A 16,129-nucleotide genomic window follows, 5' to 3' on the forward strand; every position below is an offset into this window, starting at 1 on the left:
GCTTTCCCAGGCTAATCCCGGGTTAATTTCTTTGGTGTTTTGTTTTTTCTTTCTTTCCTTTTCCTACCAAAAAAAAAATTTAAATACATATCCTATTAGCATATTTACATGTTAGTTATTAATAAAAATAATCGCTATTAATTTTAAAAGTATATATTTTTTTAATTTTTTTATATTTATTTGTCATATTAAATTTATTAATTTGATATCATATTTTGATATTAAATAAATGCTATTATATTAGTATAACTTTTATGAATATAGGTAATATTATACTCTATTATAAGATTAAATATGAACAAAACTATAACTTTTACATGATTTTATAATACCGGTTGGATCCCAGTTAAACTTATCCTTGACCTTTTATCTTTTTCGGTTCTTTGATCTGTCTGGTTTTGACAACCACGGTCAGTACTATATGAGAAGTTTTATGCCATAGGAGTGATTGATAATTCTTATGCAAATGAGTCCAGCTGCAAATTGCCACACCATCATATGCTACAACTCATAATTTATAAAGGTGAAAAAAAAGTATTTTTAAGCTTTTGTGCTACAACTCATAATTCATCATGGAAAAAAATATTTTTGAAGCCTTTATTTTTTTTTTTTTGCAAATTTTATTGATTGAGTCCTTATTTTTAAATTTTGACATATTGAGTATTTGAATAAATATGATTGCATATGTATCTGTTTGTCAAATTAATTAATTACAAACATTTATAATTAGATAAACTAGTGTTGATAATGTATCTGAAATTTTAATTTTACAAATTGACTAAAATGTTAACAGTAACTATATTCCTCATCAAATCAAATAGAAAAAAGCATTTTCAAACAATTAAAAACTATAAATTTTGCATGCATATAAAATTTATAACGCTGTGGTAATGGATTTTTATATTAAGAGTTGATTTTTCTAGGAGTGTTGTTAAACATAGTCTCAATTGAGGCTTTTTTCCTCTCCCGGCACGCGGGCGTGAGGCAATCACGCCTCACCAGTGTGTATATCACGCCTCACCACAAGGTGAGGCGTGAGGCTATCACGCCTCACCTTGTGGTGAGGCGTGATTATCTCACGCCCGCGTGGCTGAGAGGGGCAAAAAGGGTTTTACGGATTATACGGCTTATCGCGGAATGAACGGTTTATTGCGGATTACTCGAATTAACCTTTTACAAATAAAAAATAACCTTTTACAAATAAGCTTTTACTCGGATTAACCATTTAGAAATAAAAATTAACAACATAAACACTAAAATTAATTAATGAACATAAAATAGTACATATAATCTCAAAAGTGTTAAAATGTGAGGGTATACAATAAGTTCTAGTAAATAAAAACAGATATCAGTTCGTCTGGCGCTACGCGTCCATAAACTCATCCATCTCTCTCCTAATAAGTGGAGCCTCCTCATCATGTCGGCCGACGGCCGATCGCTGAGTGATACGCCACAACCAGCTAACCCACTGTAGAAAAATAAATATTAAAAAACAGACGTATATGCCTGATCGAGTCTTACGTCAGGTCGGATATGTTCAGCCTATCTCGGCTGAGCGTATTAGACCTGATATTGCAATACGGCCATGGAAGTCTTTATCGTACAAATTCACACATTCATCTGTCACAGTCGATGATACCTGGCGGAGATTTCCATCGGCTCGGGGCATTGATCAGAGGAGATGTCGTCCAGTTGGATACGATCCTACTGCTTGTGATGCGGCATACATGGACTGGTACATGCAATATTCACATCCTCATCTCCTTCATGCCCCACAGGATGGACCGGTCCAGCTTGCTCGCTCCAACAGCGAATATGTAAGTTTATTATTATTTATTATTAGTTTACATCGTATCTAACCGGCGTAGGACACTCGAAGCTGATCATCATCGGCGACAGGACCATAAGACAACCACGTCATCTGAAAAAAATAATACTCAATAATAAATAATAACATACTATAAATAATACTAAAAATTTAAATAATTCTAAAATTATAAATACTATACTAAAATTTTTAATACTTTACAAAAAAAAATTTAATACTTTACTAAAATTATAAATACTATACTAAAATTATAAATACTATACTAGAAATTTAAATAATACTAAAAATTTAAATAATACTAAAATTATAAATACTATACTAAAATTTTTAATACTTTGCTAAAAATTTAATACTTTACTAAAAAATTAAAAATACTATACTAAAATTAAAAATACTATACTAGAAATTTAAATAATACTAAAATTATAAATAATATACTAAATTTTTTAATACTTTACTAAAATTAAAAATACTATACTAAAAATTTAAATACTATACTAAAATCAAAAATACTATACTAAAATTATAAATTCTATACTAAAAATTTAAATAATACTAAAAATTTAAATAATACTAAAACTATAAATAATATATGTACTCACAAAGCGATCACTTCTGTGCTGTCTGCTCGAGCCCTGGGTCGGCTGCACATCGCCACCCTCACCATCACCACCAGATATTGGCCGTCGATGTGCCTCGGCTAGCTCCTGGAAATACTCATCCACAATATCAAGATCATGATCTCAGTCATCAGAAGAATCCGCCTCTGCCTCCGCTCCCCCAATCTCGGGCTGATCCAACACAGCCTGCTCAATCGAAGCCCTCCGCACCTGCTGCGTCGCAACCCCTCTCCGTCTACGACCTGATACATCAATACCACGCAGTCTCGTATGACGTGGTGTATCCTCCTCCACGTCCATATCTAGACAACGAGCTGATGACGGAATAGATGTCCCCGCGACAGTCTCCCACTCCATCTACACATAAAAATTTAAACAAAATTAAATTAAAAACAAATATAATTTACAATAACTAAATTTACTTATACAATTTACAACATAAAAATTTAACTAAAATTAAATTAGAAAAGAATATAATTTACAACATAAAAATTTAACTAAAATTAAATTAAAAAAAAATATAATTTACAATAACTAAATTTACGTATAAATAACATTATACAATTTACAACATAAAAATTTAAACAAAATAAAATTTACAACAACTAAATTTAACTATAATTAAACAAAATAAAATTTACATACATACATACAAATTAAATTAATTTAATTTAAACAATTAACAATTATTAAAATAAAAATTATAACATATAAATTATAATCAAATTAATGTAAACAAATAACAAACAATTAACTTAAATTAAATTTATTTTAAATTTTTAAAAAAAAAGCCCCAAATAAGGACGGATGTATGAACATCACGCCGCACCTATGGTGCGGGCGTGATAGCCTCATGCCCTCACCTATGGTGCGGCGTATAAACATCACGCCGCACCATAGGTGCGGGCATGAGGCTATCACGCCCCACCCCGATTCCGCAAATTTCTCTTAATCCGAACAGATTCACAAAATGAAGTAAAAATCGACAAAATAAAACCGTAAATCGTACCATTAGTGCTTTGTCTTTACCGCCCCTCTCACGATCCATGCTTTGGTTGAGAAATTAGTCCGGATTTGATCGAATAGAGTTTAGGATGTTTGAGAGGTTTTGAGATTTTTGCAAATTTAACCAAAAGGTATTTCAGTCTATTCACGGGGCTAGAGGTGGGAAAATGTGACTATGTATAGTAATTCACTTTTTGTAATTATCAAGGATTTTATACGTGCAATTATATTTTATTAATGATTCAATACGTCAAATTAAAATATTAAAAGGCCTCCTCATAAACTTTTTTTTTCACTTATAAGTAGCATTCCTCACAAATCCATAGACGTAAATTGAGCTAAGCCCATGTATAAGAGTCTATTCTAGTTAGGTTAAGGGGCTTAGGTTTAGTAACCCAATTTCGGCCCAATTGTATTATTGAATATTTAATTAATATCTTAAAATTTAAAATAAATTACTAATTTTCATAATTAACATTTTCTATAATGTTAGATCTGGGTATCTCACAGGAATGAATATGGCGAATAATGAAGTGGGTTATGGGGGATGGAAGAAATTGTGGAATCTGGAAATCCCGCCAAAATTAAAAATGTTTATATGGAGGGTATGCTCTAATTGTTTGCCCACTCGGACTAGGCTAGTCCAACGAAGAGTCCCAGTATCACTTGAGTGCCCGATTTGTGTGGAGGATGACGAGTCTGACCGACATTTATTTACAGTTTGTTCTTTTGCAGGTGATCTATGGCGAGTTGCTGGTTTAAGGGTCCCTCATATTGGAAGTTTGTCGTTCTCACAATGGTTATTACAGGAGCTAGAAACTGCACCATCAGAAAGATTAGTCAGAATCTGTTGCGGTTTAAAAGCGATATGGGAACACCGGAATAGAGTGCTTTGGCGAGAAGAATGGTGGCCAACGGATATCAGCTGGCATACTATACTTGACGACACTAGGGACTGGAAAGCATTCTCGTCTATGTGTAAGCGAACTGGGCCACCTGTAGCTACTTCTGCGTTTTCTGCACCTATAGGAGCTGATTCAGTGATCGCCACACCTTCGACTTGGAGTCCGCCACCGGCTGGTTCAATAAAATGCAACACAGATGGGGCGAGCTTTGCAAAAATCAGAAGCTGTGGATTGGGAGCGGTTGTAAGGGATGAGACGAGCCATTTTTTGTTTGGGAGCAGTTGCTTAATTAAAGCTGTAAAGGAACCAAAGATCATCGAAGCACTTGCGGTCCGTACGAGTTTGAGTTGGCTTGCTAGCCAACATTTCATAAATGTTGTCTTTGAATCGGACGCCAAATTAGTTGTGGATGCGGTTAATTCTGACAAACAAGATAATTCGGAGTTCGGTTTGATTGTTCAAGATTGCAGGGATATCATCAACTCGCATTCTGGTTTTAATTTGTGTTTTATTCATCGTTCAGCGAATAAGGCCGCTCATGTTATGGCTAGGCGGGCTTATTCCAATGCTAACGATAGTCTTTTCAGTGTTTTGCCTATATGGCTAGCAGATGTTATTCGTGAGGACGCTAGTCCTACTATCTAATAAAGTTGCAATTCTATTAAAAAAAAAAAAAAAAACATTTTCTTTTAAATACTATGCGGCCCAATTTTTGTAACTAATTCATAAAATGATATTTTAATGATCTAATCTATACTTTAGAAATTTTTTATTCACCTTTTTTTATATAATCGTTTTTTATTCACCTTTTGAAATGGTTTCCGCAAATGGAAGAAGCGGACTGTTGGTCGTGGAGAGGAACCAACTCAGGGGAATACTCGGTCAGTTCAGGCTACCGTAGAATCTGTAATCAGTATAGCGCTGAGGTAAATGACAGCTCTTGGGCGAACTGCTGGAAGGTTGCGGTTCCGGAAAGAATTCGGTATTTCATTTGACTAGCGATACACAACGAGATACTGTGTAACAAAAATAGGGTTCGACGAAAGATTTCGAACGATCTGTCGTGTGGTGTCTGTGGGCAAGTTGAATCTACTCTCCATATTCTGCGGGATTGTGATCAGGCGAAGAAGATTTGGCTGAATCTTGTGCCTACGACGGTGCGAAATAGTTTCTTTGCCTTATCGTGTGAAGATTGGCTAACAGTGAATATTAATACTCACACCGATGTGCTTTGGCAATGGAATATGATTTTCGGGTTTGCAATGTGGTGGATCTGGAAAACCAGAAACAATAGAATTTTTTACAGTAGAGGAGGTTCGGAGTTGGAATCGGAGTTCATCGTAGGACGGGCACGGGAGTACTGTATGGCTATTAATTTAATCTCGACTTCTGGCATGAGAGGGAAAGAGGAGAGATGGATCTGTTGGAGGCCACCCGACGGGGACTGGGTTAAGATGAACACGGATGGCGCCAGCAAAGGAAACCCGGGCCCTAGAGCTGCGGGAGGTTCCATGGGAATTGGCTAGGAGGGTTTGTTGTTAACCTTGGAATCTATACTGCCTTCCTAGCCGAGCTATAGGGGCTTTATTTTGGTTTAAAGATAGCGTGGAACCGGGGATACAAGAAAGTTGTTGTTGAATTAGACTCAAGCCTCGCTCTTATGCTTATGACCAGTAGTTCGAGTGCTCACCATCCTCTAGGATGGTTAATCCGCGGATGTCAGGAGATTCGGGATCGTAATTGGCTTGTTCGTTTCACTCATACTTACAGGGAAGGAAACAAAGCAGCTGACTGGATGGCAAATTTCGCAGGTTCTTTCGCCTTGGGTCATCACGAGTGTGGTGCGCCTCCTGCAGACCTCCAGGATATTCTTTATGCAGATCGGACTGGCCGAGCTTCGGGTAGGATGATCAGTATCTAGCTCAGTTTTCTCTCCTCGCTTTCTTGTTTTCGCTTTTGTTTTCTGTTTGCTTGCCCGGGCTTGTAAGCCTTCCATTCTTACTAAAAAAAACAAAAAATGATCTCATAAATCTAAGTGCCAAAAGAGACTAATAAATTTCCCCAAATATTTTAGAATTTATAATATAAGATTACAAGGTAAAGTAAAATGAGGGCAACTCAATTCATAGGAAATGAACTATTTAATTGCAAGCACTTGAAAGAAAGTAGAATGCATGGACAGAAGTGAATTTTTTTAAGAGAAACAGTAAAAAGGTAAATCTGAATAGCTTAAAGGTAAAAGTTGCATAAAAAGGAGGTAAAGGGGATAAATTCAAGGTGAATAATTATTGGAAAAAGAAACACTTATTTGTCTTTGGATCCAACTCCAAAAACCTCTATATTGTCCACGATTTTTCAGAATCAATCGTCCTAAAGGTTCAATTATAGCTTGCTCTAACTAATAATTTTAATTTTTCTTCCGGCAAAAAGTTCTTACTTTAATTATATAACTGGCATAAATTTTGTTTTGATAATCAGAAATGAAATCTAACACCATTTCAGCATTATCTTAGTTTCATGATAAGTTTCAGGGTCGATCCTGGGCATTACAAGTGCGACTGCTCGGGATCCATGGCAAAAAAAAAAAAAAAAAAACGTTAAATACACTATTAGTCACTGAACTTATATAGTTGTCTCAAAATAGTCACCCAACTTTAATTTATCTTAATAAAATCATTTATATTTGAGTTTTGTATCAATTAGGTTATTTTAGCGATTTCAGTGATTAAAAAACATTCGAATGATAGCATAAGTGACATGTCAATATGAGACAACTCATATTTCTAACCGAAATGACACATGACATCCACATATGTGTCACCTGGCTATCGCATGTCGATTATTTTTATGAAAAGATAAATAAAATCTAGCTTTTTCATAAAAATACTCGTTATGTGGCTGTCATATTTCGTTTCGGTCAGAGATTTGAGTTAACTCATGTTGATGTGTCACCCATGTCATTATTTCGATGCGTTTTAACCACTAAAATCGGCAGAGTTGTCTAATTGAGATAAAACTCAAAGTTGAGTGATTTTATTGAGACAAATTGAAGTTGAGTGGCCATTTTGAGACAACCATGTAAGTTTCAGTCACCAATAATGCATTTAACCCCAAAAAAAGCTCAATTATTTTTAGTATGTATATATTTTTTTATTATAAATGTAGTTACAATGTCTATTAGAACCTAGTTTCAAAAAAAAAATGTCTATTGAGACCTAAAAGAAACCAATTAATATGATATTTTAGACCCAAAATTGGATCTAAATTTCTATTTCAAATTTTAAGTATATTTTTTTTAGTAAGTACTTCTTATCTCTTATTTCGTGTGAGACTTATAAAATGCCAGGACCGATAAGTTTGAGTTTCTTTTTTTAATTGAAAAATGTCTAATCTATCATCTTTTCGGTTAAAAATTCTAGGGAATTGGCTGTGAAAACCACTTTTTGAGGCGAGACTTGATTATAATTGTTAGATTTAAAGTGGGTAAAAAGCATAATTAAATCTCTCAAACTTGATATGTTTTAAGGATCAAACTTTTGATTAATTATTTTTTCACATTAAGCATTTCATCGTTGATTTTGTTATTGATTTGACTTTTATTTAACTTTTTCACCGAGTTTAGGAGATGAGGAGATCGATTTGACGATTCTAATGTTGAAAATCACAAAATGGGAGAGGAGAAAATCGAGTTTGGAAGAATATACTGGAAATTAATTTCTATAATTTCATTTTAGTTTTTAATTTTTATCTCTCCTAGTCAATGAATTCTTATTTTTATTTGTCCATGTCAACAAGCCGAATTGCCCTAACGATATATGGAGTCCAAACTTGACGAAAAAGTTAAATAAGGGTCTGATCTATAATAGAATCAACGATCAAGGACTCAATGTGGAAAAATAAATGATGAGGGAATTAATCGTTAAAACAACGAGATTTCAGGGCTTAATTATGTTGTTTTTTTTTTTTTTTTTTTTTTTTTCCTTTAAAGTGAGGTAACGTCATATAGACATCCTCCTTTAGATTACCATGCAAATCACATTGTTCAAATATTTGGTATAAATTTCACTCTTTTTATTACTGAGACCAATCTAACTGTAGTCATTTTAACTACAAGTTAAATAGGTCTAAAAATAATCGAATACTTTTTATCTGCATATAATCTTTAGCAACAAGAGAGACTTTTTACCATTCTAAAGTCTCATCATATTTAAATTTAACTTTAAAAACTTATTTATATCCTACTTACGGGCAAAGGCGGAGCCAAGAGTTTTCTTCCATGGCTGGAGCCCCTCTCCAGCCATGGCTTATTGCAGAAGATGGGGTTTAAATTTTTGAATTACCACTAATCAACACGATTCATTTTGTACAATGGTAATTTTAAAAATAGATGGAGCATAAATGACCTTTCCATTCTTAATAAATAAATAAGTTTTTCTTTCTCATTTTTCATTAAAATTAAAATGGGAGAAAGAATATTATCTTTTAGGGGTGAAACTATTAGGGGGCGTTTGGTTCACAAGGGGTAAGGAAAAAGGAATCAAGAAAGGGAAACTAAAGAAAAGGAAAGGAATAAGCATTGATACCCTATGTGTTTGGATATGTTTAGGAGATGGAATGCAATTCCACCCCATTCCCTTTGTGGATGTTTGGTTCAAATAGGTAATCAAAACTATTTTTTTTTTAACTTCATATATAATAAAAAAAAATTCAACTCTTTTACTATAGTTTCTATAAAACGTGAAATAACTTCATATATAATCTCAAACAATCCAAAACGTCACTCACTTGCTACCCTTATTGATAATAATATAAAGTTTATAAAAGTTAAAATTTAAACTTAACAAAGTTCATACAAATTAAAAAAAAAAAAAAACAAAAACAAAAGCCAATAGTCTTCTAAGCATAATACTTCATCACCGGAAAGAGTTTAAGCATCTTCATTGTCCTTTTCACCAAGAAAATCTTTGACAACAATTTTTATACATATATGTGCATCTATTAATAAAATATAAGAATTAAAATCAAAAGATAATGAAATAGAGGAAACTGAAATAAAATTAATCAAAGAAAATGAATAAACATTATATTTAAAAAGAAAATAATTATTTTAAAATAATTAAAAATAAATAATAAAACTGAATAATATGATAAAAGAAAAAAATTTGGTCAAAATTATTTTTCGGAGTAAAAAGGTAAAAATAAATAAGTATAAGGATCAAAAGTGAAATTAATCTAGTGATAAAAAATATAAATAAATAAATATAAGGATTAAATAAAAATAAAATAAAAGTAAAATTTAGTCAAAAATATTTTTTGAGTAAAAAAAATTAAAAATATATAACGAAAATGAAATTAATCCAAAGATAAAGAAATGTAAAAATAAAAAAAATATAGAGACTAAAATAAAAATAAAAAAATAAAATAGAGAGTAAAGTAGAATTTTATAAAGAGTGTAGAAGTTTAAGTTAGAAAGAGAGGGGAAAGAGAATAGAAAACCTTAGGAGGAGTAGAGAATGGGTTAGAGGAGTTAGGGGTAAACCCAAAACTAAAAAAGGGCAAAAGAAATCATTGAATTAGCAAAACAAACACCAATAAGGGGAATGAAGCCTCCCTTTTCCCTTACCTTTTCCTGAAACCCCCAAACCAAACGCCCCCTCTATTGGTTGAGAACTTATATATAACTGTAAAGATTATGAGTTTGAATCACACGGGTTGGGATGGGGTTTGTTAAAAGTTTTTCTTTGTCTTTAATGTAAATTTCATTGCGTGGATTACCCACGACTTAAAAAAAAATGGGAGAAGGAAACCACCACTAATTTCACTTTCCACACTCGTTTAATCCATTAATTTGCAAATTCACCCCAAGACTTTTCTTTTCTATTAACTTTCAACTTTCAATTAAGTTCTATTTCTCTTCCATTATTTATTTCTAGGTTTGTTTTATGATTTCTAATTTAGGGATTTCTAATATGTTGTTTGGTTAGAAATTCCAATTTAGTATTTTTAATTTAGAATTTCCAATTCGCTACTTGGTTAGGGATTTCTAATTTAGAATATGGCATCTCAGAGAGTTAAATTACTCATGATAAGCATTAATTTTTCTTATTATAGTTAAACAAATAATTTTCACTTTCATTTTATGATAAATTTGTATTTTACATTGTTTGTTTTATTTTTATAAATATGTTGAAGTACCATTTTTTTTATACGGTCTACCCTCTCCCCAAGTTTAGGTTTTGGTTCCGCCATGCAATTCAGTCAATTAACATTTGTTATTTTGCTGTAAAGCAAGAATTTCATCTTCAATGGCTTTTGACAACTTGAGAATGTGTGTTTTAGAGGCACAGATGGCCAACATCAAACTTACAGACTCTGAAGAAAAAGTGATTGATCTATGTGGGGAATATGGCCAGATTTGTACGAAACCTAGCAAACCAAGTTTGGTAGGCAGGGTCTTATCTAACAAGCCCCCTAACATCAAAGGCATGGCTCAAGCCTTCATGGTGGCTTGGAGGATCAGAACCTTCAAACTAAAGGAACTCGGCAACGGTTTGTTTCTCTGCGAGTTTGAATCAAAACGGGATAAGGAGAGAATTCTACGAGATGCTCCCTGACATTTTGAAAGAAACCTTGTTATACTCGGAAGCGTCACTGGGGATGAGCATTCGGCAGACCTCCCGCTAGATCGGTGTGACTTTTGGATCCGCATCTTCAATTTGCCTTTGAACAGGAGGGATGCTGATTCCATTAAGGGGGTGTTTGGTTTGAACTACGGAATCGTAATCGGAATCGGAAACAGAATGTGACGGAATCAGAATCGGAATGACTATTTATTTGATATGTTTGGTTCAATCTGGAATCGGAATCTGATTCCTTTTAAAGTTATTTGGTTCTTTAACTGTCAGAATCGGAATGAATATAAAATTTATTAAAAATTAATAAATAATAATTATATATTCAATCAAAATAAATATAAAAAATATAAAAAAAAAAGATTTATCAACCAGAAGAATAAATTAATGGTTTTTTTAAAACCACAAAATAAATTAATGGTTTGTTATCGTTTTTTTATTGTAAACAAAATAAAATTATATTGTAAACTATTTGGAAACATATATTTGTATATAACACATGTAATTGGTATAAAAATTATAACATAACCATAATTTGAATGGTTGTCAACGTGGGTGATGGTGGGTATATATTGGCAAATTAGAAAATCGTATATGTTATTATTTTTTTTTTTTATTTTCTTTAATAAATCCATAACAACAGGAATGAAAGTTGATTGAGGTGTGGAAGAGTGGGAATCAATAGTTCTCGTAGTTGGAGGAATGGGAATCTCATTCCCTAGCTATATTTGTCTAACCAAACACCAACAAAGAGAATAATTCATTCCCATTCCCATTCCATACTCTATTTTCACCCAACCAAACACTCCCTAAAAGAGTTGCAGGGAATGTTGGGGAAATAATCCACTTAGACCAGGAAACTACAGGATCATGGTGCAGTTAAGTTCGAGTTCGGATCAGCATTAACGTATGTAATCCCCTGCTCAGAGGAATTAAAATAAGAAACGGAAAGGGCGAAGTGTGTTGGGCTCCTATAAAATATGAGAAAATTCCAAATTTCTGCTATTGGTGCGGAAAGCTCGGACACGTTCATGAGGAATGCGGTGAAGTTCCGGAGGATTTCCATGATACTAAATGGCCTTATGATCAGACTCTAAGGGCAACTCCGAGTAAATTGAAAACGGTACGAGTAGACGTCACCACGGTGAAACTCATATCTGAACACGTAGAAGTTTCGAGAGATATATGCAGACAATTGTTCAAAGGACCTGACGATGGAGAAACAAGATCCAACATCGAAAAGCCGACGGCGAATGCGGGAATAAATGAAGAAATTATTTCAAACCAGGAAACCAGTGCAGCAAAAGAAGGAATTACAGTGGAGCAGCATACTGAAGACGACGACTGTCGGGAAGAATCGGACTTGATGCAGTGCGACACAATTGTCCAGGAGGATGGTGGAGGAGAACACGGTTTCTTCTTAGTGGGTCCAACAGACAAAAGAGCTGCCAATATTAATCACAATTCCAGGGAAGACTTTTTATTCAAGGAGACACATAATTCTAATCCGCAGACAGCAGTTTGTGGGTCCATCTCTTCAACGGCTACAATAATGGCTATGAACACATCACCCAATTTTTCTGTATCCACAGGATATACAAAAGCCTTAGCTTTGACTCAAACAATGTCTGATGATGAGGCTATCATGAGCCGCCCCACAACCGATGCATTTATTGGCATGGAAAACAATCTACATGAAGTTTATGTGAGGTCCAATAATTTGCTTTCAACTCATACAAATTTTTTTGAATTACAATATGCAGGGATGGATTTCCATACGAAGAAAAGTAATTTGCAACCATGCAAAACACGTCCCACGCCAGGCAAAAAAACAAAAAAACCCATCCTATCTTCAAATGGAAAATTACCAAATCCCACCTCAAAAAGCAACAGTGATTCCATTATACACTTTGAAGAAAATGAGAAAGCCAGAACCTCCTCTAAGGATCCCAGAAAAAGGAAACTCAATCAGGAAGATATTGACACGGACTCAGATGCTACTGGAAAGAAATCTCGCTACAACTATGAGGAGGACACTATGAACACAGAGGCGGAGGTTGCAAGGCAACCCCGCCTAGCATCATGAATCTACTAAGCTGGAACGTCCGAGGGCTGGGCAACCCTAGGACGGTCCGTGCACTATCTCACCTAGTGAGACGTAACTGCCCAGAAGTGATCTTCTTGATGGAAACAAAAATGAGACGAGATGAGATTCATGGATTAAAGATCAGATTCCAAGGCTACAATTTTTTTGTTGTTAACTCAATTGGAAGATCAGGTGGATTGCTACTATTATGGAAAAAAGAGATCGGGGTGCGCATTCTTGGTTTCAGCCAACATTGCATAGACTTTGGTATTGAAAATGAAGCTGGAGATATGGTATGGAGAGGCACAGGGATTTATAGATGGTCGGAGACGTCAAGAAAACACCTTACATGGACATTGATGTGTGAACTACATTCTAGAGAAAAACTCCCCTCGCTCTGTATAGGAGATTTTAATGAAATAATGTACTCAAAAGAAAAAGAAGGCGGACTTGACCCAGATTACAAGAACATGGAAGCATTCCGTAATTGCCTTGATGATTGTGACCTCTTCGGCCTCAAATTCATGGGATCACTCTTCACATGGACGAACGGGAGGAAACACGGGGAGTTAGTAAGAGAACGGTTGGATAGAGCTGTATGTCAAGTCGAATGGGAATTGCTATTTCCTGATGCAGTCACTCATCACCTTACAAGAGTGGCCTCGGACCACACACCAATCTTAGTAGAGACGAAAAGAGCTCACCGTCGACGAGAGAGGCTATTTCGATTCGAGGAGATGTGGTTGAGGGAACTGCAATATAGAGAGATTGTTCAAACTTCATGGCATAATCCCTCCCTTGATGTGGATGCACCTATCTATGAACGGATCAAGCTTTGCGGCCGTAATCTTAACATCTGGAATAAGGAGCACTTTGGTCATCTAGGTTCGAAGCTAAGATCCCTCACACGAAAATTAGCGGAGGAGGAGAGCAGACCTAGGATCCTTCAAAATGCAGAACGCATCAACAACTTGATGAGCAAAATTACACGGTGTCAAGAAGCTGAAGAAATAATGTGGAAACAAAGAGCTCGGATTAACTGGCTACAAAATGGGGATAGGAACACCAAATTCTTCCATTCAAAGGCTTCATCAAGGCGAAAATCCAACACAATCCGAAAGCTACAGGATCAAAATGGGGTATGGAAGGAAGGTGAGGAAGACATAGCACAGATGGTGGTTCAGTACTACACCGACTTTTCTCCACGTCCCACCCGGAGGAACCAAATGATATCATGGGTGCAGTGGACATGGTTCTCTCAGTGGAACATATTCAAAATCTCTCATGACCTTTTGAAGCAGATGAAGTAACGGAGGCTCTCCGACAAATGGACGGATCTAAAGCACCAGGCCCGGATGGAATGTCAGGTATGTTCTACACTGCTTTTTGGGACATTGTTGGAGACGAGACCACAAAAATAGTCCTCAAGGTTCTGAACGGAATGCCACTTCCACCTGGGATGAACCACACTTTAATCACCCTAATCCCGAAAGTAAAAAATCCCACCAACCTAAAAGATCTTAGACCAATTAGCCTATGCAATGTGATATACAAATTGGTCACAAAAACTCTAGCTAATCGGCTGAAGGAGTCCTTGGGATCCATCATTCATGAATCCCAAAGCGCATTTGTACTAGGTAGACTTATTACAGACAATGCCTTGATTGCCTTTGAATTATTCCACTCAATGAAATACAGAATCAAGGGGAAAAAAGGGGTGTGTGCACTAAAGCTTGACATGAGCAAAGCATATGACAGAGTGGAGTGGTCTTTTCTGAAAGATATGATGACTGTTATGCGCTTCCCAACTCAATGGATTAATGTGGTTCAAAACTGTTTAACTTCAGTATCCTTCTCTTTCTTAATAAATGGGGTTCAGAAAGGCTATGTGAAGCCAACCAGGGGTCTTCGTCAAGGTGATCCTTTGTCACCCTATTTGTTTCTTATTTGTGCCGAAGGGCTTTCAGCATTGATAAGGAGAGCTGAGGTTAATCGGTCTTTGCACGGGATCAAGGTAAGCAAGCATAGTCTGTCCATCTCACGCTTGTTCTTTGACGATGATTCGATTATCTTCTGTAGAGCCTCATTAACGGAATGCAACAACCTCAAAAGGATTTTACAGCAGTATGAGAAGGCATCTGGCCAACATATCAATTTTGATAAAACTGAGATATGTTTCAGCTCCGCGGTAGATACAGACAGGCGGAAAACACTCACTGATTGTCTCGGAGCCAGGGAGGTCCGTCAATTCTCAAAGTACTTAGGCATTCCTGCAGTTATAGGAAAATCAAAAAAATCCATCTTTGGCTTCCTCAAAGAAAGAATATGGAAACGGGTATGTGGGTGGCAAGAGAAATGGCTATCTAGAGGGGGAAAAGAAGTCCTTATCAAGTCCATAGCTCAAGCAATACCGCAATATATAATGAGTTGCTTCCTTCTACTTAAGTCATTCTGCTTTGAGATCTGATAGGGGTCAAAAACCCCTATCTTTGGGTACGGTTTTAGGACGGGTTTTAGCGTTATTTAGTTAATAAGCGAGCAATTCTCGGGGACCCCCGGCAGTCGCTCGGCGAATTGAGCATCGGCGCGCAGCCCGGGCGCTGCTCGGCGAGCAGCCCAGGCACTGCCCAGCACTGCCCAGGCATTGTGCCTGCTCGGGCGAGCAGGATGCCTGCTCGCCGAGCAGGCCACCAGAGGCATGCTCGGGCGAGCAGGATGCCTGCTCGTCGAGCAGGCCGCCAGGCGCCTGCTCGCCGAGCAGGGCGCTGCTCGTCGCGAGTAGCCCTGCTCGCCGAGCAGCTCGCCCTGCTCGGCGAGCAGACCTGCGGGAATTGGTCAAAAAGACCAATTCCGCCCCCACGAAGCCACGATGGACCCCACGACTTCCTACACCAATAAGGACACGAAAATAGGTCAAAAAGGGGGCCGAGCCACGCCTATAAATAGAGTTTTTCCAATGTAAATTAGATATCTTTCAATTTTGTAAATTATCTTAGCTTTCCCCTTGTAATTCCTCTCCATCTCCTCCATCTTCTTCGACTTCCATTGAAGCT

This window comes from Euphorbia lathyris, chromosome 2 (genome assembly GCF_963576675.1).
Source record: "Euphorbia lathyris chromosome 2, ddEupLath1.1, whole genome shotgun sequence".
In the NCBI taxonomy this organism is placed as follows: Eukaryota; Viridiplantae; Streptophyta; class Magnoliopsida; order Malpighiales; family Euphorbiaceae; genus Euphorbia; species Euphorbia lathyris.